An 18001-nucleotide genomic window follows, 5' to 3' on the forward strand; every position below is an offset into this window, starting at 1 on the left:
GAGGCGTACGGGTAGAATTTGTGTAATCAGGCTTAGTAGCCTAGATTTAAAATGCACCGATTGTGTTCTGTTTTATCACATGGTGTTTAGTAACATGTCCCAGAGTCAGCCGCTCCAGTGGCGCAATCGGTCAGCGCGCGGTACTTATAAGGCAGTACACAGCAGAGCAATGCCGAGGTTGTGAGTTCAAGCCTCACATGGAGCATGGTTTTAGAAAGCAAGAGATGTTATAGAAGCAAGTCATTTCAGAGTCTTACTTGAAAGATTCTTTGAGCATTGCATGGCTGTCAGCAATTGGAAAAATTCTCAAAAAAAGTGAAGCAAAAGTTCTAACATTATTTCTTCATTGTTCATTAAAAGAGAGATCAAGGGCTAATGGATAGCATAGCATTTTATTGGACAGGTATCTTCAATAGAGGTACACAATTGGTAGAATGTGTAGTAAACAATCGTCATGAGAGGCTTACGGGTAGAATTTGTGTAATCAGGCTTAGTAGCCTAGATTTAAAATGCACCGATTGTGTTCTGTTTTCTCACATGGGGTTTAGTAACAAGTCCCAGAGTCAGCCGCTCCAGTGGCGCAATCGGTCAGCGCGCGGTACTTATAAGGCAGTACACAGCAGAGCAATGCCGAGGTTGTGAGTTCGAGCCTCACCTGGAGCATGGTTTTAGAAAGCAAGAGATGTTATAGAAGCAAATCATTTCAGAGTCTTACTTAAAAGATTGTTTGAGCATTGCATGGCTGTCAGCAATTAGAAAAATTCTTAAAAAAGTGAAGCAAAAGTTCTAACATTATTTCGTCATTGTTCATTAAAAGAGAGTTCAAGGGCTAATGGATACCATTGTGTTCTGTTTTCTCACATGGGGTTTAGTAACATGTCCCAGAGTCAGCCGCTCCAGTGGCGCAATCGGTCAGCGCGCGGTACTTATAAGGCAGTACACAGCAGAGCAATGCCGAGGTTGTGAGTTCGAGCCTCACCTGGAGCATGGTTTTAGAAAGCAAGAGATGTTATAGAAGCAAATCATTTCAGAGTCTCACTTGAAAGATTGTTTGAGCATTGCATGGCTGTCAGCAATTAGAAAAATTCTCCAAAAAGTGAAGCAAAAGTTCTAACATTATTTCGTCATTGTTCATTAAAAGAGAGATCAAGGGCTATTGGATAGTATAGCATTTTTATTGGACAGGTATCTTCAATAGAGGTACACAATTGGTAGAATTTGTAGTAAACAATCATCATGAGAGGCTTACGGGTAGAATTTGTGTAATCAGGCTTAGTAGCCTAGATTTAAAATGCACCGATTGTGTTCTGTTTTCTCACATGGGGTTTAGTAACAAGTCCCTGAGTCAGCCGCTCCAGTGGCGCAATCGGTCAGCGCGCGGTACTTATAAGGCAGTACACAGCAGAGCAATGCCGAGGTTGTGAGTTCGAGCCTCCCCTGGAGCATGGTTTTAGAAAGCAAGAGATGTTATAGAAGCAAATCATTTCAGAGTCTTAGTTAAAAGATTGTTTGAGCATTGCATGGCTGTCAGCAATTAGAAAAATTCTCCAAAAAGTGAAGCAAAAGTTCTAACATTATTTCGTCATTGTTCATTAAAAGAGAGATCAAGGGCTATTGGATAGCATAGCATTTTATTGGACAGGTATCTTCAATAGAGGTACACAATTGGTAGAATGTGTAGTAAACAATCGTCATGAGAGGCGTACGGGTAGAATTTGTGTAATCAGGCTTAGTAGCCTAGATTTAAAATGCACCGATTGTGTTCTGTTTTCTCACATGGGGTTTAGTAACAAGTCCCAGAGTCAGCCGCTCCAGTGGCGCAATCGGTCAGCGCGCGGTACTTATAAGGCAGTACACAGCAGAGCAATGCCGAGGTTGTGAGTTCGAGCCTCATCTGGAGCATGGTTTTAGAAAGCAAGAGATGTTATAGAAGCAAATCATTTCAGAGTCTTACTTAAAAGATTGTTTGAGCATTGCATGGCTGTCAGCAATTAGAAAAATTATTAAAAAAGTGAAGCAAAAGTTCTAACATTATTTCCTCATTGTTCATTAAAAGAGAGATCAAGGGCTAATGGATAGCATAGCATTTTATTGGACAGGTATCTTCAATAGAGGTACACAATTGGTAGAATGTGTAGTAAACAATCGTCATGAGAGGCTTACGGGTAGAATTTGTGTAATCAGGCTTAGTAGCCTAGATTTAAAATGCACCGATTGTGTTCTGTTTTCTCACATGGGGTTTAGTAACAAGTCCCAAAGTCAGCCGCTCCAGTGGCGCAATCGGTTAGCGCGCGGTACTTATAAAGCAGTACACAGCAGAGCAATGCCGAGGTTGTGAGTTCGAGCCTCACCTGGAGCATGGTTTTAGAAAGCAAGAGATGTTATAGAAGCAAGTCATTTCAGAGTCTTACTTTAAAGATTGTTTGAGTATTGGATGGCTGTCATCAATTAAAAGAGTTATCAGAAAGTAATGCAAAAGGTCTAACACTATATGTTCATTGTTCATTAAAAGAGAGTTCCAGTGCTATTGGATAGCCCAGTGTTTTATTGGACAGGTATATTCAATTGAGGTACACAAGTGGTAGAATGTGTAGTAAACATTCATCATGAGAGGCTTACGGGTAGAGTTTGTGCAATCAGGCTTTGTTGCCTAGATTTAAAATGCACCGATTGTGTTCTGTTTTCTCACATGGTGTTTAGTAACATGTACCAGAGTCAGCCGCTCCAGTGGCGCAATCGGTCAGTGCGCGGTACTTATAAGGCAGTACACAGCAGAGCTATGCCGAGGTTGTGAGTTCGAGCCTCACCTGGAGCATGGTTTTAGAAAGCAAGAGATGTTATAGAAGCAAGTCATTTCAGAGTCTTACTTGAAAGATTGTTTGAGCATTGCATGGCTGTCAGCAATTAGAAAAATTCTCAAAAAAATTGAAGCAAAAGTTCTAACATTATTTTGTAATTTTTCATTAAAAGAGAGTTCAAGGGCTAATGGATAGCATAGCATTTTATTGGACAGGTATCTTCAATAGAGGTACACAATTGGTAGAATGTGTAGTACACATTCGTCATGAGAGGCTTATGGGTAGAGTTTGTGTAATCAGGCTTAGTAGCCTAAATTTAAAATGCACCGATTGTGTTCTGTTTTCTCACATGGTGTTTAGTAACATGTCCCAGAGTCAGCCGCTCCAGTGGCGCAATCGGTCAGTGAGCGGTACTTATAAGGCAGTACACAGCAGAGCAATGCCGAGGTTGTGAGTTCAAGCCTCACCTGGAGCATGGTTTTAGAAAGCAAGAGATGTTATAGAAGCAAGTCATTTCAGAGTCTTACTTTAAAGATTGTTTGAGTATTGGATGGCTGTCATCAATTAAAAGAGTTTTCAGAAAGTAATGCAAAAGGTCTAACACTATATGTTCATTGTTCATTAAAAGAGAGTTCCAGTGCTATTGGATAGCCCAGTGTTTTATTGGACAGGTATATTCAATTGAGGTACACAATTGGTAGAATGTGTAGTAAACATTCGTCATGAGAGGCTTACGGGTAGAGTTTGTGTAATCAGGCTTAGTAGCCTAGATTTAAAATGCACCAATTGTGTTCTGTTTTCTCACATGGTGTTTAATAACATGTACCAGAGTCAGCAGCTCCAGTGGCGCAATCGGTCAGCGCGCGGTACTTATAAGGCAGTACACAGCAGAGCAATGCCGAGGTTGTGAGTTCGAGCCTCACCTGGAGCATGGTTTTAGAAAGCAAGAGATGTTATAGAAGCAAATCATTTCAGAATCTTAGTTAAAAGATTGTTTGAGCATTGCATGGCTGTCAGCAATTAGAAAAATTCTCAAAAAAAGTGAAGCAAAAGTTCTAACATTATTTCGTCATTGTTCATTAAAAGAGAGATCAAGGGCTAATGGATAGCATAGCATTTTATTGGACAGGTATCTTCAATAGAGGTACACAATTGGTAGAATGTGTAGTAAACAATCGTCATGAGAGGCTTACGGGTAGAATTTGTGTAATCAGGCTTAGTAGCCTAGATTTAAAATGCACCGATTGTGTTCTGTTTTCTCACATGGGGTTTAGTAACAAGTCCCAGAGTCAGCCGCTCCAGTGGCGCAATCGGTCAGCGCGCGGTACTTATAAGGCAGTACAGAGCAGAGCAATGCCGAGGTTGTGAGTTCGAGCCTCACCTGGAGCATGGTTTTAGAAAGCAAGAGATGTTATAGAAGCAAATCATTTCAGAGTCTTACTTAAAAGATTGTTTGAGCATTAAATGGCTGTCAGCAATTAGAAAAATTCTTAAAAAAGTGAAGCAAAAGTTCTAACATTATTTCGTCATTGTTCATTAAAAGAGAGTTCAAGGGCTAATGGATACCATTGTGTTCTGTTTTCTCACATGGGGTTTAGTAACATGTCCCAGAGTCAGCCGCTCCAGTGGCGCAATCGGTCAGCGCGCGGTACTTATAAGGCAGTACACAGCAGAGCAATGCCGAGGTTGTGAGTTCGAGCCTCACCTGGAGCATGGTTTTAGAAAGCAAGAGATGTTATAGAAGCAAGTCATTTCAGAGTCTTACTTGAAAGATTGTCTGAGCATTGCATGGCTTTCAGCAATTGGAAAAATTCTCCAAAAAAGTGAAGCAAAAGTTCTAAGATTATTTCTTCATTGTTCATTAAAAGAGAGATCAAGGGCTAATGGATAGCATAGCATTTTTATTGGACAGGTATCTTCAATAGAGGTACACAATTGGTAGAATGTGTAGTAAACAATCGTCATGAGAGGCTTACGGGTAGAATTTGTGTAATCAGGCTTAGTAGCCTAGATTTAAAATGCACCGATTGTGTTCTGTTTTCTCACATGGGGTTTAGTAACAAGTCCCAGAGTCAGCCGCTCCAGTGGCGCAATCGGTCAGCGCGCGGTACTTATAAGGCAGTACACAGCAGAGCAATGCCGAGGTTGTGAGTTCGAGCCTCCCCTGGAGCATGGTTTTAGAAAGCAAGAGATGTTATAGAAGCAAATCATTTCAGAGTCTTAGTTAAAAGATTGTTTGAGCATTGCATGGCTGTCAGCAATTAGAAAAATTCTCCAAAAAGTGAAGCAAAAGTTCTAACATTATTTCTTCATTGTTCATTAAAAGAGAGATCAAGGGCTATTGGATAGCATAGCATTTTATTGGACAGGTATCTTCAATAGAGGTACACAATTGGTAGAATGTGTAGTAAACAATCGTCATGAGAGGCGTACGGGTAGAATTTGTGTAATCAGGCTTAGTAGCCTAGATTTAAAATGCACCGATTGTGTTCTGTTTTCTCACATGGTGTTTAGTAACATGTCCCAGAGTCAGCCGCTCCAGTGGCGCAATCGGTCAGCGCGCGGTACTTATAAGGCAGTACACAGCAGAGCAATGCCGAGGTTGTGAGTTCGAGCCTCACCTGGAGCATGGTTTTAGAAAGCAAGAGATGTTATAGAAGCAAATCATTTCAGAGTCTTACTTGAAAGATTGTTTGAGCATTGCATGGCTGTCAGCAATTAGAAAAATTCTCCAAAAAGTGAAGCAAAAGTTCTAACATTATTTCGTCATTGTTCATTAAAAGAGAGATCAAGGGCTATTGGATAGTATAGCATTTTTATTGGACAGGTATCTTCAATAGAGGTACACAATTGGTAGAATGTGTAGTAAACAATCGTCATGAGAGGCTTACGGGTAGAATTTGTGTAATCAGGCTTAGTAGCCTAGATTTAAAATGCACCGATTGTGTTCTGTTTTCTCACATGGTGTTTAGTAACATGTCCCAAAGTCAGCAGCTCCAGTGGCGCAATCGGTCAGCGCGCAGTACTTATAAGGCAGTACACAGCCGAGCTATGCCAAGGTTGTGAGTTCGAGCCTCACCTGGAGCATGATTTTAGAAAGCAAGAGATGTTATAGAAGCAAGTCATTTCAGAGTCTTACTTGAAAGATTGTTTGAGCATTGCATGGCTGTCAGCAATTAGAAAATTTCTCCAAAAAGTGAAGCAAAATTTCTAACATTATTTCGTCATTGTTCATTAAAAGAGAGATCAAGGGCTATTGGATAGCATAGCATTTTATTGGACAGGTATCTTCAATAGAGGTACACAATTGGTAGAATGTGTAGTAAACAATCGTCATGAGAGGCTTACGGGTAGAATTTGTGTAATCAGGCTTAGTAGCCTAGATTTAAAATGCACCGATTGTGTTCTGTTTTCTCACATGGTGTTTAGTAACATGTCCCAGAGTCAGCCGCTCCAGTGGCGCAATCGGTCAGCGCGCAGTACTTATAAGGCAGTACACAGCCGAGCTATGCCAAGGTTGTGAGTTCGAGCCTCACCTGGAGCGTGGTTTTAGAAAGCAAGAGATGTTATAGAAGCAAGTCATTTCAGAGTCTTACTTGAAAGATTGTTTGAGCATTGCATGGCTGTCAGCAATTAGAAAAATTATTAAAAAAGTGAAGCAAAAGTTCTAACATTATTTCCTCATTGTTCATTAAAAGAGAGATCAAGGGCTAATGGATAGCATAGCATTTTATTGGACAGGTATCTTCAATAGAGGTACACAATTGGTAGAATGTGTAGTAAACAATCGTCATGAGAGGCTTACGGGTAGAATTTGTGTAATCAGGCTTAGTAGCCTAGATTTAAAATGCACCGATTGTGTTCTGTTTTCTCACATGGGGTTTAGTAACAAGTCCCAAAGTCAGCCGCTCCAGTGGCGCAATCGGTTAGCGCGCGGTACTTATAAAGCAGTACACAGCAGAGCAATGCCGAGGTTGTGAGTTCGAGCCTCACCTGGAGCATGGTTTTAGAAAGCAAGAGATGTTATAGAAGCAAGTCATTTCAGAGTCTTACTTTAAAGATTGTTTGAGTATTGGATGGCTGTCATCAATTAAAAGAGTTATCAGAAAGTAATGCAAAAGGTCTAACACTATATGTTCATTGTTCATTAAAAGAGAGTTCCAGTGCTATTGGATAGCCCAGTGTTTTATTGGACAGGTATATTCAATTGAGGTACACAAGTGGTAGAATGTGTAGTAAACATTCATCATGAGAGGCTTACGGGTAGAGTTTGTGCAATCAGGCTTTGTTGCCTAGATTTAAAATGCACCGATTGTGTTCTGTTTTCTCACATGGTGTTTAGTAACATGTACCAGAGTCAGCCGCTCCAGTGGCGCAATCGGTCAGTGCGCGGTACTTATAAGGCAGTACACAGCAGAGCTATGCCGAGGTTGTGAGTTCGAGCCTCACCTGGAGCATGGTTTTAGAAAGCAAGAGATGTTATAGAAGCAAGTCATTTCAGAGTCTTACTTGAAAGATTGTTTGAGCATTGCATGGCTGTCAGCAATTAGAAAAATTCTCAAAAAAATTGAAGCAAAAGTTCTAACATTATTTTGTAATTTTTCATTAAAAGAGAGTTCAAGGGCTAATGGATAGCATAGCATTTTATTGGACAGGTATCTTCAATAGAGGTACACAATTGGTAGAATGTGTAGTACACATTCGTCATGAGAGGCTTATGGGTAGAGTTTGTGTAATCAGGCTTAGTAGCCTAAATTTAAAATGCACCGATTGTGTTCTGTTTTCTCACATGGTGTTTAGTAACATGTCCCAGAGTCAGCCGCTCCAGTGGCGCAATCGGTCAGTGAGCGGTACTTATAAGGCAGTACACAGCAGAGCAATGCCGAGGTTGTGAGTTCAAGCCTCACCTGGAGCATGGTTTTAGAAAGCAAGAGATGTTATAGAAGCAAGTCATTTCAGAGTCTTACTTTAAAGATTGTTTGAGTATTGGATGGCTGTCATCAATTAAAAGAGTTTTCAGAAAGTAATGCAAAAGGTCTAACACTATATGTTCATTGTTCATTAAAAGAGAGTTCCAGTGCTATTGGATAGCCCAGTGTTTTATTGGACAGGTATATTCAATTGAGGTACACAATTGGTAGAATGTGTAGTAAACATTCGTCATGAGAGGCTTACGGGTAGAGTTTGTGTAATCAGGCTTAGTAGCCTAGATTTAAAATGCACCAATTGTGTTCTGTTTTCTCACATGGTGTTTAATAACATGTACCAGAGTCAGCAGCTCCAGTGGCGCAATCGGTCAGCGCGCGGTACTTATAAGGCAGTACACAGCAGAGCAATGCCGAGGTTGTGAGTTCGAGCCTCACCTGGAGCATGGTTTTAGAAAGCAAGAGATGTTATAGAAGCAAATCATTTCAGAATCTTAGTTAAAAGATTGTTTGAGCATTGCATGGCTGTCAGCAATTAGAAAAATTCTCAAAAAAAGTGAAGCAAAAGTTCTAACATTATTTCGTCATTGTTCATTAAAAGAGAGATCAAGGGCTAATGGATAGCATAGCATTTTATTGGACAGGTATCTTCAATAGAGGTACACAATTGGTAGAATGTGTAGTAAACAATCGTCATGAGAGGCTTACGGGTAGAATTTGTGTAATCAGGCTTAGTAGCCTAGATTTAAAATGCACCGATTGTGTTCTGTTTTCTCACATGGGGTTTAGTAACAAGTCCCAGAGTCAGCCGCTCCAGTGGCGCAATCGGTCAGCGCGCGGTACTTATAAGGCAGTACAGAGCAGAGCAATGCCGAGGTTGTGAGTTCGAGCCTCACCTGGAGCATGGTTTTAGAAAGCAAGAGATGTTATAGAAGCAAATCATTTCAGAGTCTTACTTAAAAGATTGTTTGAGCATTAAATGGCTGTCAGCAATTAGAAAAATTCTTAAAAAAGTGAAGCAAAAGTTCTAACATTATTTCGTCATTGTTCATTAAAAGAGAGTTCAAGGGCTAATGGATACCATTGTGTTCTGTTTTCTCACATGGGGTTTAGTAACATGTCCCAGAGTCAGCCGCTCCAGTGGCGCAATCGGTCAGCGCGCGGTACTTATAAGGCAGTACACAGCAGAGCAATGCCGAGGTTGTGAGTTCGAGCCTCACCTGGAGCATGGTTTTAGAAAGCAAGAGATGTTATAGAAGCAAGTCATTTCAGAGTCTTACTTGAAAGATTGTCTGAGCATTGCATGGCTTTCAGCAATTGGAAAAATTCTCCAAAAAAGTGAAGCAAAAGTTCTAAGATTATTTCTTCATTGTTCATTAAAAGAGAGATCAAGGGCTAATGGATAGCATAGCATTTTTATTGGACAGGTATCTTCAATAGAGGTACACAATTGGTAGAATGTGTAGTAAACAATCGTCATGAGAGGCTTACGGGTAGAATTTGTGTAATCAGGCTTAGTAGCCTAGATTTAAAATGCACCGATTGTGTTCTGTTTTCTCACATGGGGTTTAGTAACAAGTCCCAGAGTCAGCCGCTCCAGTGGCGCAATCGGTCAGCGCGCGGTACTTATAAGGCAGTACACAGCAGAGCAATGCCGAGGTTGTGAGTTCGAGCCTCCCCTGGAGCATGGTTTTAGAAAGCAAGAGATGTTATAGAAGCAAATCATTTCAGAGTCTTAGTTAAAAGATTGTTTGAGCATTGCATGGCTGTCAGCAATTAGAAAAATTCTCCAAAAAGTGAAGCAAAAGTTCTAACATTATTTCTTCATTGTTCATTAAAAGAGAGATCAAGGGCTATTGGATAGCATAGCATTTTATTGGACAGGTATCTTCAATAGAGGTACACAATTGGTAGAATGTGTAGTAAACAATCGTCATGAGAGGCGTACGGGTAGAATTTGTGTAATCAGGCTTAGTAGCCTAGATTTAAAATGCACCGATTGTGTTCTGTTTTCTCACATGGTGTTTAGTAACATGTCCCAGAGTCAGCCGCTCCAGTGGCGCAATCGGTCAGCGCGCGGTACTTATAAGGCAGTACACAGCAGAGCAATGCCGAGGTTGTGAGTTCGAGCCTCACCTGGAGCATGGTTTTAGAAAGCAAGAGATGTTATAGAAGCAAATCATTTCAGAGTCTTACTTGAAAGATTGTTTGAGCATTGCATGGCTGTCAGCAATTAGAAAAATTCTCCAAAAAGTGAAGCAAAAGTTCTAACATTATTTCGTCATTGTTCATTAAAAGAGAGATCAAGGGCTATTGGATAGTATAGCATTTTTATTGGACAGGTATCTTCAATAGAGGTACACAATTGGTAGAATGTGTAGTAAACAATCATCATGAGAGGCTTACGGGTAGAATTTGTGTAATCAGGCTTAGTAGCCTAGATTTAAAATGCACCGATTGTGTTCTGTTTTCTCACATGGGGTTTAGTAACAAGTCCCTGAGTCAGCCGCTCCAGTGGCGCAATCGGTCAGCGCGCGGTACTTATAAGGCAGTACACAGCAGAGCAATGCCGAGGTTGTGAGTTCGAGCCTCCCCTGGAGCATGGTTTTAGAAAGCAAGAGATGTTATAGAAGCAAATCATTTCAGAGTCTTAGTTAAAAGATTGTTTGAGCATTGCATGGCTGTCAGCAATTAGAAAAATTCTCCAAAAAGTGAAGCAAAAGTTCTAACATTATTTCGTCATTGTTCATTAAAAGAGAGATCAAGGGCTATTGGATAGCATAGCATTTTATTGGACAGGTATCTTCAATAGAGGTACACAATTGGTAGAATGTGTAGTAAACAATCGTCATGAGAGGCGTACGGGTAGAATTTGTGTAATCAGGCTTAGTAGCCTAGATTTAAAATGCACCGATTGTGTTCTGTTTTATCACATGGTGTTTAGTAACATGTCCCAGAGTCAGCCGCTCCAGTGGCGCAATCGGTCAGCGCGCGGTACTTATAAAGCAGTACACAGCAGAGCAATGCCGAGGTTGTGAGTTCGAGCCTCACCTGGAGCATGGTTTTAGAAAGCAAGAGATGTTATAGAAGCAAGTCATTTCAGAGTCTTACTTGAAAGATTCTTTGAGCATTGCATGGCTGTCAGCAATTGGAAAAATTCTCAAAAAAAGTGAAGCAAAAGTTCTAACATTATTTCTTCATTGTTCATTAAAAGAGAGATCAAGGGCTAATGGATTGCATAGCATTTTATTGGACAGGTATCTTCAATAGAGGTACACAATTGGTAGAATGTGTAGTAAACAATCGTCATGAGAGGCTTACGGGTAGAATTTGTGTAATCAGGCTTAGTAGCCTAGATTTAAAATGCACCGATTGTGTTCTGTTTTCTCACATGGGGTTTAGTAACAAGTCCCAGAGTCAGCCGCTCCAGTGGCGCAATCGGTCAGCGCGCGGTACTTATAAGGCAGTACACAGCAGAGCAATGCCGAGGTTGTGAGTTCGAGCCTTACCTGGAGCACGGTTTTAGAAAGCAAGAGATGTTATAGAAGCAAATCATTTCAGAGTCTTACTTAAAAGATTGTTTGAGCATTGCATGGCTGTCAGCAATTAGAAAAATTCTTAAAAAAGTGAAGCAAAAGTTCTAACATTATTTCGTCATTGTTCATTAAAAGAGAATTCAAGGGCTAATGGATACCATTGTGTTCTGTTTTCTCACATGGGGTTTAGTAACATGTCCCAGAGGCAGCCGCTCCAGTGGCGCAATCGGTCAGCGCGCGGTACTTATAAGGCAGTACACAGCAGAGCAATGCCGAGGTTGTGAGTTCGAGCCTCCCCTGGAGCATGGTTTTAGAAAGCAAGAGATGTTATAGAAGCAAATCATTTCAGAGTCTTAGTTAAAAGATTGTTTGAGCATTGCATGGCTGTCAGCAATTAGAAAAATTCTCCAAAAAGTGAAGCAAAAGTTCTAACATTATTTCGTCATTGTTCATTAAAAGAGAGATCAAGGGCTATTGGATAGCATAGCATTTTATTGGACAGGTATCTTCAATAGAGGTACACAATTTGTAGAATGTGTAGTAAACAATCGTCATGAGAGGCGTACGGGTAGAATTTGTGTAATCAGGCTTAGTAGCCTAGATTTAAAATGCACCGATTGTGTTCTGTTTTATCACATGGTGTTTAGTAACATGTCCCAGAGTCAGCCGCTCCAGTGGTGCAATCGGTCAGCGCGCGGTACTTATAAGGCAGTACACAGCAGAGCAATGCCGAGGTTGTGAGTTCGAGCCTCACCTGGAGCATGGTTTTAGAAAGCAAGAGATGTTATAGAAGCAAGTCATTTCAGAGTCTTACTTGAAAGATTCTTTGAGCATTGCATGGCTGTCAGCAATTGGAAAAATTCTCAAAAAAAGTGAAGCAAAAGTTCTAACATTATTTCTTCATTGTTCATTAAAAGAGAGATCAAGGGCTAATGGATAGCATAGCATTTTATTGGACAGGTATCTTCAATAGAGGTACACAATTGGTAGAATGTGTAGTAAACAATCGTCATGAGAGGCTTACGGGTAGAATTTGTGTAATCAGGCTTAGTAGCCTAGATTTAAAATGCACCGATTGTGTTCTGTTTTCTCACATGGGGTTTAGTAACAAGTCCCAGAGTCAGCCGCTCCAGTGGCGCAATCGGTCAGCGCGCGGTACTTATAAGGCAGTACACAGCAGAGCAATGCCGAGGTTGTGAGTTCGAGCCTCACCTGGAGCATGGTTTTAGAAAGCAAGAGATGTTATAGAAGCAAATCATTTCAGAGTCTTACTTGAAAGATTGTTTGAGCATTGCATGGCTGTCAGCAATTAGAAAAATTCTCCAAAAAGTGAAGCAAAAGTTCTAACATTATTTCGTCATTGTTCATTAAAAGAGAGATCAAGGGCTATTGGATAGTATAGCATTTTTATTGGACAGGTATCTTCAATAGAGGTACACAATTGGTAGAATTTGTAGTAAACAATCATCATGAGAGGCTTACGGGTAGAATTTGTGTAATCAGGCTTAGTAGCCTAGATTTAAAATGCACCGATTGTGTTCTGTTTTCTCACATGGGGTTTAGTAACAAGTCCCTGAGTCAGCCGCTCCAGTGGCGCAATCGGTCAGCGCGCGGTACTTATAAGGCAGTACACAGCAGAGCAATGCCGAGGTTGTGAGTTCGAGCCTCCCCTGGAGCATGGTTTTAGAAAGCAAGAGATGTTATAGAAGCAAATCATTTCAGAGTCTTACTTGAAAGATTCTTTGAGCATTGCATGGCTGTCAGCAATTGGAAAAATTCTCAAAAAAAGTGAAGCAAAAGTTCTAACATTATTTCTTCATTGTTCATTAAAAGAGAGATCAAGGGCTATTGGATAGCATAGCATTTTATTGGACAGGTATCTTCAATAGAGGTACACAATTGGTAGAATGTGTAGTAAACAATCGTCATGAGAGGCGTACGGGTAGAATTTGTGTAATCAGGCTTAGTAGCCTAGATTTAAAATGCACCGATTGTGTTCTGTTTTATCACATGGTGTTTAGTAACATGTCCCAGAGTCAGCCGCTCCAGTGGCGCAATCGGTCAGCGCGCGGTACTTATAAGGCAGTACACAGCAGAGCAATGCCGAGGTTGTGAGTTCGAGCCTCACCTGGAGCATGGTTTTAGAAAGCAAGAGATGTTATAGAAGCAAGTCATTTCAGTGTCTTACTTGAAAGATTCTTTGAGCATTGCATGGCTGTCAGCAATTGGAAAAATTCTCAAAAAAAGTGAAGCAAAAGTTCTAACATTATTTCTTCATTGTTCATTAAAAGAGAGATCAAGGGCTAATGGATAGCATAGCATTTTATTGGACAGGTATCTTCAATAGAGGTACACAATTGGTAGAATGTGTAGTAAACAATCGTCATGAGAGGCTTACGGGTAGAATTTGTGTAATCAGGCTTAGTAGCCTAGATTTAAAATGCACCGATTGTGTTCTGTTTTCTCACATGGGGTTTAGTAACAAGTCCCAGAGTCAGCCACTCCAGTGGCGCAATCGGTCAGCGCGCGGTACTTATAAGGCAGTACACAGCAGAGCAATGCCGAGGTTGTGAGTTCGAGCCTCATCTGGAGCATGGTTTTAGAAAGCAAGAGATGTTATAGAAGCAAATCATTTCAGAGTCTTACTTAAAAGATTGTTTGAGCATTCCATGGCTGTCAGCAATTAGAAAAATTCTTAAAAAAGTGAAGCAAAAGTTCTAACATTATTTCGTCATTGTTCATTAAAAGAGAGATCAAGGGCTAATGGGTACCATTGTGTTCTGTTTTCTCACATGGGGTTTAGTAACATGTCCCAGAGTCAGCCGCTCCAGTGGCGCAATCGGTCAGCGCGCGGTACTTATAAGGCAGTACACAGCAGAGCAATGCCGAGTTTGTGAGTTCGAGCCTCACCTGGAGCATGGTTTTAGAAAGCAAGAGATGTTATAGAAGCAAATCATTTCAGAGTCTTACTTGAAAGATTGTTTGAGCATTGCATGGCTGTCAGCAATTAGAAAATTTCTCCAAAAAGTGAAGCAAAATTTCTAACATTATTTCGTCATTGTTCATTAAAAGAGAGATCAAGGGCTATTGGATAGCATAGCATTTTATTGGACAGGTATCTTCAATAGAGGTACACAATTGGTATAATGTGTAGTAAACAATCGTCATGAGAGGCTTACGGGTAGAATTTGTGTAATCAGGCTTAGTAGCCTAGATTTAAAATGCACCGATTGTGTTCTGTTTTCTCACATGGTGTTTAGTAACATGTCCCAGAGTCAGCCGCTCCAGTGGCGCAATCGGTCAGCGCGCGGTACTTATAAGGCAGTACACAGCAGAGCAATGCCGTGATTATGAGTTCGAGCCTCACCTGGAGCATGGTTTTAGAAAGCAAGAGATGTTATAGAAGCAAATCATTTCAGAGTCTTAGTTAAAAGATTGTTTGAGCATTGCATGGCTGTCAGCAATTAGAAAAATTCTCCAAAAAGTGAAGCAAAAGTTCTAACATTATTTCGTCATTGTTCATTAAAAGAGAGATCAAGGGCTATGGGATAGCATAGCATTTTATTGGACAAGTATCTTCAATAGAGGTACACAATTGGTAGAATGTGTAGTAAACAATCGTCATGAGAGGCTTACGGGTAGAATTTGTGTAATCAGGCTTAGTAGCCTAGATTTAAAATGCACCGATTGTGTTCTGTTTTCTCACATGGGGTTTAGTAACAAGTCCCAGAGTCAGCCGCTCCAGTGGCGCAATCGGTCAGCGCGCGGTACTTATAAGGCAGTACACAGCAGAGCAATGCCGAGGTTGTGAGTTCGAGCCTCATCTGGAGCATGGTTTTAGAAAGCAAGAGATGTTATAGAAGCAAATCATTTCAGAGTCTTACTTAAAAGATTGTTTGAGCATTGCATGGCTGTCAGCAATTAGAAAAATTCTTAAAAAAGTGAAGCAAAAGTTCTAACATTATTTCGTCATTGTTCATTAAAAGAGAGATCAAGGGCTAATGGGTACCATTGTGTTCTGTTTTCTCACATGGGGTTTAGTAACAAGTCCCAAAGTCAGCCGCTCCAGTGGCGCAATCGGTTAGAGCGCGGTACTTATAAAGCAGTACACAGCAGAGCAATGCCGAGGTTGTGAGTTCGAGCCTCATCTGGAGCATGGTTTTAGAAAGCAAGAGATGTTATAGAAGCAAATCATTTCAGAGTCTTACTTAAAAGATTGTTTGAGCATTAAATGGCTGTCAGCAATTAGAAAAATTCTTAAAAAAGTGAAGCAAAAGTTCTAACATTATTTCGTCATTGTTCATTAAAAGAGAGTTCAAGGGCTAATGGATACCATTGTGTTCTGTTTTCTCACATGGGGTTTAGTAACATGTCCCAGAGTCAGCCGCTCCAGTGGCGCAATCGGTCAGCGCGCGGTACTTATAAGGCAGTACACAGCAGAGCAATGCCGAGGTTGTGAGTTCGAGCCTCACCTGGAGCATGGTTTTAGAAAGCAAGAGATGTTATAGAAGCAAGTCATTTCAGAGTCTTAGTTAAAAGATTGTTTGAGCATTGCATGGCTGTCAGCAATTAGAAAAATTCTCAAAAAAGTGAAGCAAAAGTTCTAACATTATTTCGTCATTGTTCATTAAAAGATAGATCAAGGGCTTATGGATAGCATAGCATTTTATTGGACAGGTATCTTCAATAAAGGTACACAATTGGTAGAATGTGTAGTAAACAATCGTCATGAGATGCTTACGGGTAGAATTTGTGTAATCAGGCTTAGTAGCCTAGATTTAAAATGCACCGATTGTGTTCTGTTTTATCACATGGTGTTTAGTAACATGTCCCAGAGTCAGCCGCTCCAGTGGCGCAATCGGTCAGCGCGCAGTACTTATAAGGCAGTACACAGCAGAGCTATGCCAAGGTTGTGAGTTCGAGCCTCACCTGGAGCATGGTTTTAGAAAGCAAGAGATGTTATAGAAGCAAGTCATTTCAGAGTCTTACTTAAAGGGTTACTTCAGCGATTAGCATATGGCTTTGTATCAGTAGAAACCCTGGAGAATATTCAAATTATTGTGCTTTCCCCTCTCATATCTCCCTGAGACGAGAGATTTATGCATTTTATTTCTGGAAAAATTCCTCCTATGATGCAAAATGACGATTTTTGCATCATAGGAGGAATGTTTGCCCAGAGGCTAAAGACTACAGCCAGCAGAGGGAGCCATTTCCGCATGTTTTGAATCCGGCATTGGGGGATGGGAGATTACACTCAGCTTGCAGGGAGAGCTCAGCTTGCAGACAGGATCATTTAAACGGAGCTATGGTGAGCAATGTAAGTCTTTTAACTTCTCAAATTCATTTCTATGAAAGTTAAGCTTGCAAAGGCATGAACTGAAACGCGCCAGACTGAACTCGCGTTGTGAATGTATGCCGCGAATGTAGTCGCGATTACCTCAGCTCTCAGTTAGTGCTCAGTGCTGTGAGACTCGCGCGGTGACTCACTCATTATATTGAACAGACACGTTCAGTTTTTAATTGTAGTGTCTCTAACTCAGTCACAGTAATGAAGTTGTTGGCGTTGGGAATGGCCTCACAGGGCAGTGAAGCATTCTGGGAATTGTAGTCTTTCATCCCCATGGTACAAAAATACATTTTCTGTCTTTTCTCAGTCTAGAAGACACCAAATTCAAAAATAATTTCACATTTCTACTGCATTGACGACCCAGTTTAAATACAGATTCATCTTCCCAGCGCTGAAGTACCCCTTTAAAAGATTGTTTGAGCATTGCATGGCTGTCAGCAATTAGAAAAATTCTCCAAAAAGTGAAGCAAAAGTTCTAACATTATTTCGTCATTGTTCATTAAAAGAGAGATCAAGGGCTATTGGATAGCATAGCATTTTATTGGACAGGTATCTTCAATAGAGGTACACAATTAGTAGAATCTGTAGTAAACAATCGTCATGAGAGGCTTACGGGTAGAATTTGTGTAATCAGGCTTAGTAGCCTAGATTTAAAATGCACCGATTGTGTTCTGTTTTCTCACATGGTGTTTAGTAACATGTCCCAAAGTCAGCAGCTCCAGTGGCGCAATCCGTCAGCGCGCAGTACTTATAAGGCAGTACACAGCCGAGCTATGCCAAGGTTGTGAGTTCGAGCCTCACCTGGAGCATGGTTTTAGAAAGCAAGAGATGTTATAGAAGCAAGTCATTTCAGAGTCTTACTTGAAAGATTGTTTGAGCATTGCATGGCTGTCAGCAATTAGAAAAATTCTTAAAAAAGTGAGGCAAAAGTTCTAACATTATTTCGTCATTGTTCATTAAAAGAGAGTTCAAGGGCTAATGGATACCATTGTGTTCTGTTTTCTCACATGGGGTTTAGTAACATGTCCCAGAGTCAGCCGCTCCAGTGGCGCAATCGGTCAGCGCGCGGTACTTATAAGGCAGTACACAGCAGAGCAATGCCGAGGTTGTGAGTTCGAGCCTCACCTGGAGCATGGTTTTAGAAAGCAAGAGATGTTATAGAAGCAAATCATTTCAGAGTCTTACTTGAAAGATTGTTTGAGCATTGCATGGCTGTCAGCAATTAGAAAAATTCTCCAAAAAGTGAAGCAAAAGTTCTAACATTATTTCGTCATTGTTCATTAAAAGAGAGATCAAGGGCTATTGGATAGCATAGCATTTTATTGGACAGGTATCTTCAATAGAGGTACACAATTGGTAGAATGTGTAGTAAACAATCGTCATGAGAGGCTTACG

At 40.7% G+C, this 18001-nt stretch overlaps 39 non-coding genes across 39 annotated transcripts; all 39 read left to right on the forward strand.

Annotated features, from left to right (window-relative positions):
• Positions 1-111: 111 nt before the first annotated feature.
• Positions 112-205, forward strand: trnai-uau (transfer RNA isoleucine (anticodon UAU)). Its single transcript has 2 exons — positions 112-149; positions 170-205. It is a non-coding gene; the product is annotated as a tRNA-Ile (tRNA).
• A 364-nt stretch (positions 206-569) lies between these two features.
• trnai-uau (transfer RNA isoleucine (anticodon UAU)) lies at positions 570-663 on the forward strand. Its single transcript has 2 exons — positions 570-607; positions 628-663. It is a non-coding gene; the product is annotated as a tRNA-Ile (tRNA).
• Positions 664-893: 230 nt separating this feature from the next.
• On the forward strand, positions 894-987 carry trnai-uau (transfer RNA isoleucine (anticodon UAU)). Its single transcript has 2 exons — positions 894-931; positions 952-987. It is a non-coding gene; the product is annotated as a tRNA-Ile (tRNA).
• Positions 988-1351: 364 nt separating this feature from the next.
• trnai-uau (transfer RNA isoleucine (anticodon UAU)) lies at positions 1352-1445 on the forward strand. Its single transcript has 2 exons — positions 1352-1389; positions 1410-1445. It is a non-coding gene; the product is annotated as a tRNA-Ile (tRNA).
• Positions 1446-1808: 363 nt separating this feature from the next.
• On the forward strand, positions 1809-1902 carry trnai-uau (transfer RNA isoleucine (anticodon UAU)). Its single transcript has 2 exons — positions 1809-1846; positions 1867-1902. It is a non-coding gene; the product is annotated as a tRNA-Ile (tRNA).
• Positions 1903-2265: 363 nt separating this feature from the next.
• trnai-uau (transfer RNA isoleucine (anticodon UAU)) lies at positions 2266-2359 on the forward strand. The gene is made up of 2 exons: positions 2266-2303; positions 2324-2359. It is a non-coding gene; the product is annotated as a tRNA-Ile (tRNA).
• A 362-nt stretch (positions 2360-2721) lies between these two features.
• trnai-uau (transfer RNA isoleucine (anticodon UAU)) lies at positions 2722-2815 on the forward strand. Its single transcript has 2 exons — positions 2722-2759; positions 2780-2815. It is a non-coding gene; the product is annotated as a tRNA-Ile (tRNA).
• Positions 2816-3179: 364 nt separating this feature from the next.
• On the forward strand, positions 3180-3273 carry trnai-uau (transfer RNA isoleucine (anticodon UAU)). Its single transcript has 2 exons — positions 3180-3217; positions 3238-3273. It is a non-coding gene; the product is annotated as a tRNA-Ile (tRNA).
• Positions 3274-3635: 362 nt separating this feature from the next.
• trnai-uau (transfer RNA isoleucine (anticodon UAU)) lies at positions 3636-3729 on the forward strand. The gene is made up of 2 exons: positions 3636-3673; positions 3694-3729. It is a non-coding gene; the product is annotated as a tRNA-Ile (tRNA).
• Positions 3730-4093: 364 nt separating this feature from the next.
• trnai-uau (transfer RNA isoleucine (anticodon UAU)) lies at positions 4094-4187 on the forward strand. Its single transcript has 2 exons — positions 4094-4131; positions 4152-4187. It is a non-coding gene; the product is annotated as a tRNA-Ile (tRNA).
• A 230-nt stretch (positions 4188-4417) lies between these two features.
• On the forward strand, positions 4418-4511 carry trnai-uau (transfer RNA isoleucine (anticodon UAU)). Its single transcript has 2 exons — positions 4418-4455; positions 4476-4511. It is a non-coding gene; the product is annotated as a tRNA-Ile (tRNA).
• Positions 4512-4876: 365 nt separating this feature from the next.
• trnai-uau (transfer RNA isoleucine (anticodon UAU)) lies at positions 4877-4970 on the forward strand. The gene is made up of 2 exons: positions 4877-4914; positions 4935-4970. It is a non-coding gene; the product is annotated as a tRNA-Ile (tRNA).
• Positions 4971-5333: 363 nt separating this feature from the next.
• Positions 5334-5427, forward strand: trnai-uau (transfer RNA isoleucine (anticodon UAU)). Its single transcript has 2 exons — positions 5334-5371; positions 5392-5427. It is a non-coding gene; the product is annotated as a tRNA-Ile (tRNA).
• A 364-nt stretch (positions 5428-5791) lies between these two features.
• On the forward strand, positions 5792-5885 carry trnai-uau (transfer RNA isoleucine (anticodon UAU)). The gene is made up of 2 exons: positions 5792-5829; positions 5850-5885. It is a non-coding gene; the product is annotated as a tRNA-Ile (tRNA).
• Positions 5886-6248: 363 nt separating this feature from the next.
• trnai-uau (transfer RNA isoleucine (anticodon UAU)) lies at positions 6249-6342 on the forward strand. Its single transcript has 2 exons — positions 6249-6286; positions 6307-6342. It is a non-coding gene; the product is annotated as a tRNA-Ile (tRNA).
• Positions 6343-6705: 363 nt separating this feature from the next.
• On the forward strand, positions 6706-6799 carry trnai-uau (transfer RNA isoleucine (anticodon UAU)). Its single transcript has 2 exons — positions 6706-6743; positions 6764-6799. It is a non-coding gene; the product is annotated as a tRNA-Ile (tRNA).
• A 362-nt stretch (positions 6800-7161) lies between these two features.
• Positions 7162-7255, forward strand: trnai-uau (transfer RNA isoleucine (anticodon UAU)). Its single transcript has 2 exons — positions 7162-7199; positions 7220-7255. It is a non-coding gene; the product is annotated as a tRNA-Ile (tRNA).
• A 364-nt stretch (positions 7256-7619) lies between these two features.
• Positions 7620-7713, forward strand: trnai-uau (transfer RNA isoleucine (anticodon UAU)). The gene is made up of 2 exons: positions 7620-7657; positions 7678-7713. It is a non-coding gene; the product is annotated as a tRNA-Ile (tRNA).
• A 362-nt stretch (positions 7714-8075) lies between these two features.
• Positions 8076-8169, forward strand: trnai-uau (transfer RNA isoleucine (anticodon UAU)). Its single transcript has 2 exons — positions 8076-8113; positions 8134-8169. It is a non-coding gene; the product is annotated as a tRNA-Ile (tRNA).
• Positions 8170-8533: 364 nt separating this feature from the next.
• trnai-uau (transfer RNA isoleucine (anticodon UAU)) lies at positions 8534-8627 on the forward strand. The gene is made up of 2 exons: positions 8534-8571; positions 8592-8627. It is a non-coding gene; the product is annotated as a tRNA-Ile (tRNA).
• A 230-nt stretch (positions 8628-8857) lies between these two features.
• Positions 8858-8951, forward strand: trnai-uau (transfer RNA isoleucine (anticodon UAU)). Its single transcript has 2 exons — positions 8858-8895; positions 8916-8951. It is a non-coding gene; the product is annotated as a tRNA-Ile (tRNA).
• Positions 8952-9316: 365 nt separating this feature from the next.
• trnai-uau (transfer RNA isoleucine (anticodon UAU)) lies at positions 9317-9410 on the forward strand. Its single transcript has 2 exons — positions 9317-9354; positions 9375-9410. It is a non-coding gene; the product is annotated as a tRNA-Ile (tRNA).
• A 363-nt stretch (positions 9411-9773) lies between these two features.
• trnai-uau (transfer RNA isoleucine (anticodon UAU)) lies at positions 9774-9867 on the forward strand. Its single transcript has 2 exons — positions 9774-9811; positions 9832-9867. It is a non-coding gene; the product is annotated as a tRNA-Ile (tRNA).
• A 364-nt stretch (positions 9868-10231) lies between these two features.
• On the forward strand, positions 10232-10325 carry trnai-uau (transfer RNA isoleucine (anticodon UAU)). Its single transcript has 2 exons — positions 10232-10269; positions 10290-10325. It is a non-coding gene; the product is annotated as a tRNA-Ile (tRNA).
• A 363-nt stretch (positions 10326-10688) lies between these two features.
• Positions 10689-10782, forward strand: trnai-uau (transfer RNA isoleucine (anticodon UAU)). Its single transcript has 2 exons — positions 10689-10726; positions 10747-10782. It is a non-coding gene; the product is annotated as a tRNA-Ile (tRNA).
• Positions 10783-11146: 364 nt separating this feature from the next.
• trnai-uau (transfer RNA isoleucine (anticodon UAU)) lies at positions 11147-11240 on the forward strand. The gene is made up of 2 exons: positions 11147-11184; positions 11205-11240. It is a non-coding gene; the product is annotated as a tRNA-Ile (tRNA).
• A 230-nt stretch (positions 11241-11470) lies between these two features.
• trnai-uau (transfer RNA isoleucine (anticodon UAU)) lies at positions 11471-11564 on the forward strand. Its single transcript has 2 exons — positions 11471-11508; positions 11529-11564. It is a non-coding gene; the product is annotated as a tRNA-Ile (tRNA).
• Positions 11565-11927: 363 nt separating this feature from the next.
• trnai-uau (transfer RNA isoleucine (anticodon UAU)) lies at positions 11928-12021 on the forward strand. Its single transcript has 2 exons — positions 11928-11965; positions 11986-12021. It is a non-coding gene; the product is annotated as a tRNA-Ile (tRNA).
• A 364-nt stretch (positions 12022-12385) lies between these two features.
• Positions 12386-12479, forward strand: trnai-uau (transfer RNA isoleucine (anticodon UAU)). Its single transcript has 2 exons — positions 12386-12423; positions 12444-12479. It is a non-coding gene; the product is annotated as a tRNA-Ile (tRNA).
• Positions 12480-12843: 364 nt separating this feature from the next.
• trnai-uau (transfer RNA isoleucine (anticodon UAU)) lies at positions 12844-12937 on the forward strand. Its single transcript has 2 exons — positions 12844-12881; positions 12902-12937. It is a non-coding gene; the product is annotated as a tRNA-Ile (tRNA).
• Positions 12938-13301: 364 nt separating this feature from the next.
• trnai-uau (transfer RNA isoleucine (anticodon UAU)) lies at positions 13302-13395 on the forward strand. The gene is made up of 2 exons: positions 13302-13339; positions 13360-13395. It is a non-coding gene; the product is annotated as a tRNA-Ile (tRNA).
• Positions 13396-13759: 364 nt separating this feature from the next.
• trnai-uau (transfer RNA isoleucine (anticodon UAU)) lies at positions 13760-13853 on the forward strand. The gene is made up of 2 exons: positions 13760-13797; positions 13818-13853. It is a non-coding gene; the product is annotated as a tRNA-Ile (tRNA).
• A 230-nt stretch (positions 13854-14083) lies between these two features.
• trnai-uau (transfer RNA isoleucine (anticodon UAU)) lies at positions 14084-14177 on the forward strand. Its single transcript has 2 exons — positions 14084-14121; positions 14142-14177. It is a non-coding gene; the product is annotated as a tRNA-Ile (tRNA).
• A 363-nt stretch (positions 14178-14540) lies between these two features.
• On the forward strand, positions 14541-14634 carry trnai-uau (transfer RNA isoleucine (anticodon UAU)). Its single transcript has 2 exons — positions 14541-14578; positions 14599-14634. It is a non-coding gene; the product is annotated as a tRNA-Ile (tRNA).
• A 363-nt stretch (positions 14635-14997) lies between these two features.
• On the forward strand, positions 14998-15091 carry trnai-uau (transfer RNA isoleucine (anticodon UAU)). Its single transcript has 2 exons — positions 14998-15035; positions 15056-15091. It is a non-coding gene; the product is annotated as a tRNA-Ile (tRNA).
• A 230-nt stretch (positions 15092-15321) lies between these two features.
• Positions 15322-15415, forward strand: trnai-uau (transfer RNA isoleucine (anticodon UAU)). Its single transcript has 2 exons — positions 15322-15359; positions 15380-15415. It is a non-coding gene; the product is annotated as a tRNA-Ile (tRNA).
• Positions 15416-15645: 230 nt separating this feature from the next.
• Positions 15646-15739, forward strand: trnai-uau (transfer RNA isoleucine (anticodon UAU)). Its single transcript has 2 exons — positions 15646-15683; positions 15704-15739. It is a non-coding gene; the product is annotated as a tRNA-Ile (tRNA).
• Positions 15740-16102: 363 nt separating this feature from the next.
• trnai-uau (transfer RNA isoleucine (anticodon UAU)) lies at positions 16103-16196 on the forward strand. The gene is made up of 2 exons: positions 16103-16140; positions 16161-16196. It is a non-coding gene; the product is annotated as a tRNA-Ile (tRNA).
• Positions 16197-17645: 1449 nt separating this feature from the next.
• trnai-uau (transfer RNA isoleucine (anticodon UAU)) lies at positions 17646-17739 on the forward strand. Its single transcript has 2 exons — positions 17646-17683; positions 17704-17739. It is a non-coding gene; the product is annotated as a tRNA-Ile (tRNA).
• The last annotated feature ends 262 nt before the right edge of the window (positions 17740-18001 follow it).

The sequence above is a fragment of the Pseudorasbora parva genome, chromosome 6 (genome assembly GCF_024679245.1).
Source record: "Pseudorasbora parva isolate DD20220531a chromosome 6, ASM2467924v1, whole genome shotgun sequence".
Classification (NCBI taxonomy): Eukaryota; Metazoa; Chordata; class Actinopteri; order Cypriniformes; family Gobionidae; genus Pseudorasbora; species Pseudorasbora parva.